Source organism: Falco biarmicus, chromosome 5 (assembly GCF_023638135.1).
Source record: "Falco biarmicus isolate bFalBia1 chromosome 5, bFalBia1.pri, whole genome shotgun sequence".
Classification (NCBI taxonomy): domain Eukaryota; kingdom Metazoa; phylum Chordata; class Aves; order Falconiformes; family Falconidae; genus Falco; species Falco biarmicus.
In genome coordinates, this window is record NC_079292.1 from 40,491,207 (window position 1) to 40,504,321 (window position 13,115).

A 13,115-nucleotide genomic window follows, 5' to 3' on the forward strand; every position below is an offset into this window, starting at 1 on the left:
TGCAGCCTGTATTTATGCTGGCAATGGCCCCAACCCATATGCAGGGCCTTGCACCTGGCTTTCTTGACCTTCATGTGGCTCACATGGGCCCACCTCTAAAGCCTGTCAAGGTCCCTCTCGGTGGCATTCTGTCCCTCCAGCATGTCACCAGCACCACACAGCTTGGCATCATCATCAGACTTATGGTCATGTGTTTAGGGAGGTGTATTGTGTTTATAGTGTAAGAATACCCTTTGAAAGATTTATGCCCCAAATCCTGTTGGTTGACTGGAGCCACTCCAACATCCAAAGGCAGGGAAGGCAGTAGATGAGTCATCTGTGGCGTGAAACAATGCAGCAGAATGAACATCACTTTTTGCAGGTCAAAAACCAACAAAGAACAAACTTACTACAACAGGGGAGTTTGAGCACCTGAAGAACAGCTTTTCACTAAACTGCACCTATTTTATAATGCTTTGGCATATTTCCCTCTGTCTTTTGGTATTAACTACATAACATGTACTTATCAAAAGATGATTGATAACGGTTTGGGTTCTGTTAAAGCCACAAAGTGAATGAGGTTGGTTTTGCAACAGCAGGTGGGACAGGTTTGGGGAGAAAGGAAAAGGGAAAGGAAGAGTCAGAAACTGCTTAGGGCTTTGTACATTGGCATCCCCCATTAGCAAGGTGAAAATAAATTTTAGCCATGCAGAACTTACTGAAGCTATACTTCTTGACATTATGATTTCTGTTCTCCAAATTCAGCCATGTAGGTCTGAAAATCCACACAATTCTGTGAGTTTTCAGAGTTGAAAGAACACCACTTTTTGTGTATCAAAGGATAAATTGCATTATTTGAGCATGAAAGACAACATACATTTGAAGACAGAAATTTCAGCAATTTGGTGACAATACCATTTTAATCCCGATCTTTGTCTGTTGGCATGTATTTCTCAGTAATAGTAAGGACAGTGTAGCCAGGGACATACTGCTAGTCCTGTTAATTCACTCCACCTCACCTCTGACAAATGAGAAGCCCTAGACAATAATTTGTCTAAGCCTGTTCCAAACAAATCTTTTCATGTCTTCTCTATTTAGGAAGATCCTGATTTCTTTAAAGCACATCCATATATTTTGAAGATACTACAAAAATAGGTTATACAGTTTAATAGGACTCATTCTAATAATTATTATGGAATATAGAATTTTTAATTTTAATAACTGCATTAATTTTTCTGATATTTCTTTATTTACATGTATGCCATTGGAACTGTTTCTGAGCACTACAATAGTTCTTGGCTTTCACATTCTTTTTCTGACAAAAACACAGGCATTTTCATAATTCTTAGTTGACATTTTTACAGATTAATTTGTTTTCATATAGCTCAGGATTTTTCCTTCTTCATACCTGAAGAATGTAATATTTCTAACACATAAATCAGAATATTGAATGGAAGGATATCAATCTGGAATACATCTGAAACAACTGATGGATATTATAATTTCTCCTGCTTGCCTGTATCTCAGCATTTCAGAGAAATGTCATATATTGAAGACACATGAATATTTTGCAGTGACATCTTATTTTCTCTTCTTATTAATTCCATGGATTTGATTCATTTACTGTTTTTTTTTTTCAGGTGGCTGCACTCTTCATGCAATTTATTCTGCTGAAATTTAGAAGGCTTGAAATATGATGACAATGCAAATTAGAGTGGTAAGTGAAGCCCTACAGTTTCCCTAAGATTAAAAATAATGTTTGCCATTATTTTAGAAAAATAACAGTATTAAATTGTTTTTTTAACATAGTTGTGGACATAGGTCTATTGAGCTAGCCCAAGATGCAGTGTCTAGTCTCGCATAAAAACAGGTGTTAGAGAGCAGCAAAGTCATCTGAAGGGAAGCACCTCTCTGTTGGCTGACATTGATGTTTCAGGAGAGGCGCTGCTGAGATATAAAAGAACTAGCAAGTGTTGCTCATATTTTCTACAAAGTGCTGAGCTTTCTGCTGTGAAGTGTAGCAAGTAATTGCTATTGATAATTAAACTGGATAACACTTCAGAGGTTTTGCAGACAGCTGATTCTGTGGTGATCACATAATGATATTAAGTTTTGCTGGTTTTGTGATATCCTGTACAAGAAATCTGCAGGCATAAAGTCCCACTGTTTCCATAGACAGTGGGCATCCAGGTGCATCACAGTTCATCTTAGCAAACTGGTTCTAGACAGTCACAAAGGTATATATCAGTTTGCATCCAGGTGAGCTGCTGTTTTGAAGAACACCCAGAGTAAACTCCTCTTTTCTTCAGAAAATAGTGAACATCTTAGAATATCCAGTTCACTGGCAAATCAGGTAGTTGCTCAGTCCAAATAGGCTAAAGTAGACTTGGAGGAAAGAGCAAGAAAAGATAACCGTACTGCATACTCATAATTTAGTAGAACTAGCAGCCTTGTCTCCATCTCTTCCTCCTCCAGGTGGTCACAATGGACTAGATATGGAGAGGAGGGAAGCTTGTAGACCTGGAGCTGTGCATAGTTCCCAAGTTGCTCACACGATGCTCCTGTGCTAAAGCTACAGCACATAACCACCAGATCAAAAACTTTGGCATGTGACTCCCAAGAAAGCTGGTTAACAGTGAGGAAAGAACTTATGGAGACGACTTTATGTGGCAAAACAGAATGCTGGTTGACTTCTTTATCAGCCTTCTCAGGTAACGTGAGAAAATGGGTGTTCCCCTCTACAAGTGAGACCTGGGAAGAGGCAATACGGTTGCTTAATATCAAGAAAAGGCCAAAGCAGATGTGATCATTTACTTCTCCTTCCAGGAGTAAATTCTGCCATGAATTGTTGGGTCAAGTATAAGAAAGAGCCAGCAGCAAAAGCTTGATTGCAGGAAGCATAGCAACCCACTGGATATCATCAGAAACTTGCTTTAGGCACTGAATAAGTGATTTAAAGTTGATGCATATGAACAGGCAACCTGCCAAGGATTTTGGTCAAGTCGGAGTCAATGGTACATCAACCCAAAAGCTTTTTAGTAAGATATAAGTAATACTGGGTATATTAAGGATCAGGCCTACAAAGAAAAAATGCTAAAATTAAATTCAACACAGAAAATGCTTACATGAATCAGAGGAGGACTGAAAAGATGAAAACGCTTCAGCTGAAAAACCAAGCAGTAACTTTGTAAATACAATGTCATTTTGTCCATGCAAAAGAAGGAAAGGCAACCTGAATAAAGATAATTTGAAGGAACATGTATTAAGAGCAGAAGAATAATGAAGAGGAAACAGTCATACACCTTAAAGTGGGCTACAAGACTGTTCAGAAGCAAACCAACTGCCAACCTTAGTGGTATTCTGGTGAATACCTTATGGTGAACTGTAGTATTTTTGGAAAATCTCAGGCCATCAGCAGAAGGCAGTCCAAAAAGGACAGGTGAGTCTCTTGATTAGAAGGGAGTGTAAGGATTCACAACATCATTGTGAAGGAGCTCAATGTGTTTGTCAGTATTTTTGCCATAGTGAGTTGGGGAGTTATCTAAACTTACATTTTGAGGCAATCCTCATGAAACAATGAAAATAAAGTCCAGTAATAAATTAATAATTTACAGAGCATCAAGTTATGCTGCTTTTTGTTATATTGCAAGGCAAAGTATTTTTGAAACACAGTTTAGAACTGATAGATGTTTACCTAATATTCATGTGTATTTCTTCAGAAACGTTTGCCGTATCTTAGAAGCAGCATATCTGCAATGTGATGTAGGGGTTACTATGGTGAGTTCACATGTTTTATTTAATCCTGTACCTGAGTAAATACACATTGTAACAATCTCTGTTAGAGGTGCTATTAGTAAAGTTATGTCAGCATTTCTATCAAAACTACTTGTTTCCTGTTGCAACTTCACCAAAAGACAAAGAAAACTATTCCTAGACCAAATCCACAGAAGTCTTTACACTCTTCTAGTGTATTTTTTTTCAGAGTTTCAATCACTTTCTGAAGTCCTCCGTTATAAAAATGAAATAAAAATTCAGTGGATTTGTTTCTATTCTTCAGTAGCTAGTGATTTGGATGACAGTTATGGGACTTTTCATTTAGAAAAGTCTTCAGAAAAATTTGGGACTTAGCCTGCATTTCCCTGTTCCAGGCAGTGCTAGTGGGCATTCAGTGAGGCATTAATTGCATTATTTGTTTTACAGCCCTTCTGTGCTGCCAAGTGGGATAAAGACACTTCTGTGTAGAGGAGAACCAGGACCTTAGTTCCTGTATTTAATGACTCAATTTAACTAAAATGGCATTAGAAATTTAACTTGTAGGCTCCGCTGCATCCTTTTTGAGCAATTATTTGAGTCACTCTCCAGGATTACACATAAGAAAGGAAATAAACACATACTTTTATCTTTTGGGCACCTATTTATTCTTCTAATAATTTATTTTGAAAAAGAGTGGGTAATTTTCTAAGAATATTTTTCTCTATGAGCCCTCTTGTGTATGCCAGGATAACTCTTGCATTATGCGCTTGTATATATTTGTAGGCTGAACAGATAAAATGCTTTCCTTTTGTTATTTTTTTAAACTAAAATAACTTCTGTAGGAATTGTCTATGTTTGGCAAAATCCTTTATACAGATAATAATATTTTTGAAACACAACTGCTACAAAAGTATTTCTAAATACATATATTTTTACTCAAAATTTTGAGTTTTAAGAACCCGAGTGGAAAAGTCAAAATTTACAGTAAAAAAACAAACAGGCTTTTCCAGTCTGCCCGTAAGGCCTGATTATTCTACTGGGACTTGCATATGTGCTTGCCTGTTGATCTTGTGAAGACTATACTTTTAAGTGGAACAGTTTCTTCTGTGCTTCATGTCAGCCACCAAGAGTGGATACTCATTACTGAATTGGCTGAACAGTGTGGCTGAACAAACACATCTTTCCTGTAAGTCAGGAAGAACACGGTTGGATGGAGAAGCTCAAACAGACCATAAATGTACATCATTAGCTAGTAATAAGAAGGGAAGGCTATTTTTTGAGAATTTACTCCCATAGTCAAAAAGAGAGAGATGCAATGTGTTTCAGATGCTGCCCTGACATAAACTATAGAAGCTGGGTTTTTTACACAGCGTGAATTAAGGCCCTTCATGTTAAATGGAGTCATAGAGATCCTTGAAATAATTTTGATGGTGTTTTGGGAGGTTACTCCAATTTTTAAGTGCTACAGAATTTGAAAGCTACTGCCTAACCTGTTGTTCGGTTTCTGCAGCACCACATGATAGGACAGATCTCAAGCTCCACAAAATCATTACAGTACTAGAAGATGAGAAATAGGTCATGCAACTTCCACCTTCTGCTGTAAGGCCTTGTCTCCAAATACAAGCCAGTATCTGACATTGCAGTATTAGGGTCAAAAGCTGCAACACTAAACATTTTAGAACATACTGTGCAGTAATATAAACAAAGGAATAATAGATTATGAATTCTAAACATCTTGTGGCACCCACCTACAAGTAGAATATGACTAAAGCACCAGCCTATCCACTTTTCAAAAGAACTATCACCATGAAGTACTAGCAAATCATCTCTTTTTTCCACTAAGGTCCTATATTCATCTTTTCCAGTTATCTTTAGTTGTATTCATCAATGTGCAAAGAAATCCTTCTAAGACAACAAGTCAGTGTATTCTTTCTTTCTATCTCTTTCCTTTACCTGCGCACAAAAAAATTGGAGCAAGGACTGGAAGGAGAAGACCAAGTTCTACATTTAAGGGGCTTCACTGGAAAAGTTTTCAGACCCCAAGGGTGAATACTCATGTAATATACTCCTGTAATCAGCAGGGTAAAGCATGACAGCTCTGCCAATCTCGTCCATGATAAAACACAAATGAGTTTTTCAAGTAAGTGGATCCCAGCAATTAGCATCTGACCTATCTTGAAAAAGCAGCAGATAACTGTGATATACCAGGGCAATGTGCTAAAAGCAACCTCCAACCATCCCTTAAGAAGTCAGTGTCTACCTGTTGAAGCAGTTGACACTCCTCTGGTTTCCTTATGGACAATACCAATCAGAATGCATTCAATAACCTTGAGATGACAAATGTACAGATTAAAAGACCTACAAAAAATCTTGGTCTATGTTTAAAAACTAGTACCAGTGTGACACCAGTGTGATTTATTGTATGTACCACTTCTCTGAGGCACAATGGATTGTTTTGAAGTTAACTATACTTTTTCATTGCTTTTGTTTTGATAAATCTAGCACTTCTTGATCTAGCACTGAAACTTACTGGTGGCTAAGACTTCTTGTTATTACCTTCTTTATTCTTATGATAGAAAATTTATCAGGTAAATCTGGAAATATGATCTTGTGTGTCACATCTTTACCAAAAGTCTTATGGACCACCAGTGAGCCATAGATTCCTGATCTTGAAAGTCCTGCAACAGACACCTTTGATGCATACTTTGACATGGTTTTATTCTGTTGCTGTAAACTATTCACCAAAAAGCAAAAATTCAGAACCACAGTATGATAATTTTCATCACTAAAAAATCCATAGTATTATCCAAGTGTGTCAAGTTCAGAGAAGGGGAAGATTCATCATCTTGTCAATATTTTGAATTTCACTTTCAAAGCATGGCAGAGCCTTGTGTAAAATAGCAGATTCTAGACCATATCGTAGCTAACAAGTTCAGTGTTTGAAGGAAGTAATTAAAAAATTTAAGAATTATGTTATTGAGAAATATATTAAGAACATTTAAGAATAACATATTAAGGTCTGGTGTCCAATTAAAAGATGAGCCCTCATGCAGCATTTTAGCCGATCAAAACATTCCGCAAGCACTAACTGATTTTTGTAAAATAGGAAGGAAATAATTATCACACTTTTCCTCTCATCAGAACTGAATATTAGGACTTTGCAAACATGTCATATGTCTCTACCACTGATGAGTTTTGCAAGTAGTAGTAGTAAAGATTGCCATCTAGTCTTGATGATTCATTTGATGATTTGGATTTCATAACCATTACAGACAGAATGGTAGAGTTAACCTATTTGGCTTCAAGGTAAAGTTTGCTTCAAAGTAAAAAGAAAATTTCATAACATTGCAACAAAAAGTATGACATCCTCCCATTTTTCTAGCAATTCATGACCCTAATTTACAGAACACTTGATACCTAATATAGAATATTTTTCTCATTTTTTTTTCTTTAATTTATCCATCAATTAGATCTGAAAATTTAAAAGTCATATTTTAGAAATTAATGTTAAAGAAATTGCAGAGGTGGAGAAAATACAAGTTAAGTTAACAAGAATCAGAAAATTCCACTATGAAATCAAAGGTTGAAAATAAAGGAACAAGTCTTTGCTCCCCCACCAGTCTTATTAGGAAGCATGGTTTTGCCCTTCTGCTTTTGAACCAGCTTAGTGAGCAATGTTTTGATTATTGAAACTGAGAGGAGCAAAACTGCTGGCTGTTTCAGGAATATGATTTTTTAGTATTTTTCCTTTTTACAGTGAAAAACATTAGGAGATGATAAGATTACTCGGATCTTCCTTGGCCAGTAATAAGAGTTTAGCCTGAATAAGTATCTCAGGATTCAATCCATGTTTCTACTTTACGGATTATTGCCTACAGAACACCAATGCAAGTGAAGACACAAAGCGAATGAAAGAGCCTGATGGACATTTTTAGTTTTGTTTGAAATAGATATCACAAAACTCTCACACATCTGAAAAACATCAGTCTACTTGTTGTTTCTATTTTACTATGGAAAACATCATTCCTGCTCTGAAAATGTTTGGTTTTGTGACACTTACCATACCATTAAATTAGGTCAAATCTTCCTCCATGCAAGAGTGAAGTTGATCACATGCATAAATGCTGCCCACAGGAGTAGAAGGGACATTTGATCAAGTCCTTTCTGACAATTTACATCATTGGCCAATGGTGAAGGAGAAGGAGTGATGCCACCTCAGCCATGGTCCATTGATGATGACCTGTCTTGTGTCACTCCTGAATCCTTTCTTTTTTTTTTTTTTTTTTTTTTTTGAGCTAGAATGCTTACAGAAACAGCTCCAAGTGAGAAAGAGCACTTTGAGAAATCTCTTCAGCTAATTAAAGTTAAGCATTGACAGTCTGAAGGGATTTCCTTCCAGACATTGGCAGAAGAAAGGCTAAAACAGAGCCCAGAAAGGAAGTGTGAAGTGTGGCTGGCTCAGGAGACACAAACTTTCCCCTCTAGGTCAAAGCATCGAACTTAGCCTGGAATGGGGGTGACTGAAAATCTCTGTTATCACTGCTGCCATTCAGGATGCTGTGTGAAACTTAGTGATAGCTAGTCCAGCTGCACACATTGTAAAACCCTTATCATCCTCAGTTGTTTAAGTTTAACATAGATCAGAACCAGATCTGAAACAAGTTGTATATCTAGAATTGGACTGATATTCTCTATACAGTAATTCCTGTTTCCCTCTTGCCAGAGTGGTGAAGCTAGAGTAGCCAGATTTTTAATATCCAGCCAAATATGGACAAGAAGGAGCTCTATACACAAACAGTTCTAGAAATAGAAGTATATTCATTTTCAGATAGAAATGTCACTGAGCAGTACACACAGGCATTGCATTTGTACAGGAATATGGAAGCTTCCCCTTCATATTTAATAAACTATAGAAAGTAAATTTCTCACTTACCACATAGCACTACTTGCAATAACAAAACAAGTTTTATCTTCTGAGTCTCCTTGTTTTGCTGGAATGGAGGTGGGGAGAAATCCAGCTCAGTTCATCAACATGTTTAAATAGTGCCTTTGAGAAAGGATTCAGAAGCAAATATGTACCGTTGCACTGGGCAGCTGCTCTTGCGGATTTCCAGTTAAGCAAACATCTATTGCAAGGTATGTCTCATAATAAGGTTGTTTTCTCTAGACTTTTTCTAGGGTCATGGTCATCACCTGGGAATTGTGGTTTTCAGACTTACGAAATTACTGATCAGTATTTGTGCAAAATTACACAATAGTATAATAAACAATAGTAGTATATGAATGTGCAGCACGTAAAAGTAAAATGTTAAATTCTTGTGAGATTTGTTGATTTCCAGTTTTTACTTCAAACTGTACTTAACAGAGTCAAGTAGAGTAAGTGACAAAACTTATACTGTTAAATAATTTTTAACATTTGAGGGGGGAAAAAAGGCATGGAAACTAATAGTGGCAAAATATAAACACAGCTCTGTTTTAGCAACACTTGTATATGCAATTTCTGATTACTTTCAACAGGCAAGAGCAAAGTAAGGAAGCATGAGTCTTTGCAGGAATGGTGACTGATCATTGCAGTGTGCTCACAATCGTCTCTGGCATGTTCATTCAGCCTGCTGAGCCAGGAAAAAGCTTTTACTAATAGGATTTGATTAAGAGAAATACTAATTGCCTATGGAAAGTTAAGAACCACTTCTTCTTTAATACTTAAAAATAATTTTGAAAAAACTGATATACTAGCAAATTTTTCTCATTAAATATCATTTTAAGCAGCATGATAAATGCATTTGTTTTCAGCTTCAGAAAAACCAAAACTCTGCAATCTGGACTTCTTTTCTGAGTGCTTTTACAACTGTATGGATTTACAACAGAGTCTCAGCTACTACCAAGACTCTGTACTCACTTCTGAGTTAGGTGCTCAAATTGCAGTGAAGTGTCTGGCTTCATTTGTCTGTGATTTCTAGCAGCTGTGTTTGAACTGAGTGCTTGATTGACAATTATCTTAACTTGTCAGAAACTTGATTACTTGGGCTATGAAAATATCCTTTACGCTATATTACGATAAAGTTACTTTTTTATCCCACTTTTTGACATTAACTCTTACTTGTCCCTGAACAGAAACAGATACATTTTTTTAAATTAAGCCAAAATTATTAGGTGGTTGTGGCTGGCATGATGCTTCAGTGTCTAGTAATGTTACTTCTTGGATTTTCCTATGTCAATGAAGTTTTAGCATGGATAAAATTCAAAATCAATTTTTCTCCAGGAGTTTTAGTGGACAAGGATTGTGATAAATTCTGTTAATTTAGGATTAAAGAGAGAATGAAAAGCCATCAATAAAGGCCTTTTGATAGCAGTGGGGGATGAGTAATGGAAAATGTTCTTGCTGCAGACTAATCAGAGTGTAATTGCTAAAGGAACCAATCTTTCATTAATTGGAAAGGCAGTAAACTCAATCAGTCACAGTGCCAAAATATTGCAGTTCAGCTGAAGAATTTTATTGAACTAATTGATTTAATTGTTTTAAGTAATGCTATTATAAAAGTCATTATTAAGAAACATTATTCTCAATACAATTTTCTGAGACAAAAACTTTTTATGAGGCAAGTGATTTTCATTTCAAAAAAGATGAGACAACGGTTTTGATTTAAAGGAGCAACTTGACTAGGATATGTTTCAATAGAAATTATCAGTACTTGATGTTGGATGTCACCATGGATAATGCGAAGCACTTTGTAGATGAAGGGTACTTTAGCTACATTTAGACAAGCTTAAACATTTCTGATGGCATTTTTTCAGAGTCAGAAAATGGATTTTATCTCATCCTAATCCAGATATAATGGACCAGGGAAGCGTGCTTCTCACTTCTTCACACCCACCCTCCACTCCTCCTTAGCCCTGAAAGAAGGAACATTGTACAAGTGCTGCAGGTTACTCGCCAGCTCCACAATCAGTTTAAACTGGAATAAGCAGTCCTGGCTCACCTTCTAGTCCTCTGCTTGATTATTTCCATTTGCATATCTCTATATCTCTCTCCCTTCTGCCAGATGTTCATGCAGCCACATGGTGAGCGGGAACAGAGCGATGGTCTGGGTGAAAACTAGCCTTTTTTTTTTTTTTTTTTTGTCCCGTATGTATTTATATATTTATAACTATTTGCAGTCACTAGGGAAGCAAGGAGAGTGAAAACAGTGATTGGGCCAGTGGGAAGTTGGCACTGCCTCTTTTAGCATCAGCATTTGCTTATGTTGACTTAAGGGAGTTGTGGGACTATGGTGTTAGCATCACTCCTCCAGGGTTCAAATCCAGCCAGGGTCTGTGGAGCAAGAAGCAGGAGCCCAGATATGTTAATCACTGGTTCGCTTCCTTTCCCAACAGTGTTTGGACTGATTGAAAAATCCATCTCATTGGCACCAGTTCTGATGTAATGTCTCTTAAATTCAAAAGCAGAGGGACAGTGCTGTATGTAACCCTATATGAACTGCAAGTGCAGCATCCTGGCCATGTCTGTGTAATCTTTCTGGGTCTGTGACAGTAACAATAAATATTGACATCGCTGCAAAGCCAAGCAAACTGTCTGGGAGGTTTTCATGCCACAATGAAACTTTAGTGTGTTTCTAGCAACATGTCATTGGTTATTGGATCACAGACAATCCTGATGGAACAAGATTTGTAGGAGAAGGTAATTCATTAGATCCAGTGGCAGAATTCAGGAGGGAACATTCGCACATCAGATCCAAGAGGTAGAGCTTGTTAGTCTTTCAGATACGGCCTACAATCATGAAGATATCAATGGTGACTGCGTTCCCATAAGGTGACTTTCTTTGATTGCAATTTGTGTTCAGAAAGTCGGCAGACTTTTTGCCATCGTTGTGGAGTCACTGTGGCTCAGGGGTCCAAAAGGCTCCATTAAGTGCCTGGAAAGCCTCTTGGCCAAGGTTCTGCATAAATTCATTACAGCTGCAACATGAAAATAGGGTTGTCATTACTGTTGCTTTATCATTGTTATTTTTAGCCATTACATATGTCTCCTGCAGCTTCTCCTCTTGATCAAATGCTGTTACACTAACAACCATACAGACAGGCAGTACACGACCGTTTCTAACTCACATTTTTTAGAAAAGACTAGAGCTTAAAACTGCGGAAATCTCATTAATTAGGACTGGAATTTATGAAGGCATCTTCCCCATGGAGTGCCTCTCAGGATTAGGTGTGGTACTGAGAGGTGGAGGACAATCTGCTGGGTCAGATACCGGCTACCATCATGTGAGGCTGTTGAACTCAGTGGATCAATGGCTTGATCAGAGGGGGCAAAACCTTGCAGAATTTTCACAGTTCGGTCAGAGCAAAAGTATGTTTTGAACAAGGTAGCAGGAGGGATATAAAAACATGACAGTGTAATAAACATGTTTCAGCTAGTATAATAAACAGAATTTGGAGCCTTCAGAGCTGAGCCAGATTTCTCTTTTAAAAGAGGAAAAATGCACAGCCAGGCATTGTCTCATATGACAAATGATAATAATGAGCAATAACAATAACATGAATCATTGTTATAAATCATCTGGTGAATTTTTTATTATTATTTTTTTTAGAAACTAATAAAGCATTACAAAAAGTCACTACATTGGGGTAAGGAAGACTATCAAGAGAAGTATGTGGAACTGACAGAGACAAAGCTTTTCTAAATATGAAGTTTCAATATAAGAAAAGTAAGAACGTTTCGCACAGAATATGTTTTGGGGTTTTTTAACCCTTTCTGCATCTTGTCTTTTCTTATGCAGCTTTTCTATACTGTTCATTCATTAAATAGCTGATAAATGGCAGCCAGTTTTCCTTGAGGACCTGCATGCTTCTTTACTGCTTAGCCTTGAATGTACTTATCCCTGTGATGTCCAAGTGAAATAGGGATGTACTACATTCCTGGATGGAGGACTGGGGAGTGTGGATTAGACCCACTAGGGACATTGAAACATCTTATTCTGAGCTGCTGTTTGTCTACAAGGTGTGTTTTGGGCAGACATGCACTGACACTGCCGATGCTCAATGTCAGACCTACCCATGGAACCCTTGGGACGACAGCAGAGGAGAACTGGAGCTTTGTTAGGCCTGCCATGTTTCACACCAGTAAGTGTATGCTTAATGTATTTTGAACAGACTGGGCAGACTGAACATTGAAGAAGCTTTGACTTTTTAGAGCCTGAGTTGCCCAGGTCCCGAGCTGCTCAGCTCTGCCCAGGTGGTGGCCATGCCAGACAGGGCTCTGTGCACCTTGAGGACCTCCCCAGGGGAAAGTGTCAGTGCCCCATAAGTCGATGTGAGCTCTGACTGCCATTCTCATGCCTAAGCTCTCCATGAATGTTACCTTAGGGGTGCATTCAATACGGCAG

General features: G+C 37.6%; 1 long non-coding RNA gene across 1 annotated transcript in view; it reads right to left on the reverse strand.

Moving 5' to 3' along the window:
• The window catches only part of LOC130150432 (uncharacterized), a 42,913-nt gene extending 34,051 nt beyond the window's left edge, over nucleotides 1-8,862 (reverse strand). The window contains exon 1 of the long non-coding RNA XR_008822231.1: nucleotides 8,666-8,862. This is a non-coding gene — a long non-coding RNA (uncharacterized LOC130150432). The remainder of the gene's footprint in view (nucleotides 1-8,665) is intronic.
• Between the last annotated feature and the right edge of the window lie 4,253 nt (nucleotides 8,863-13,115).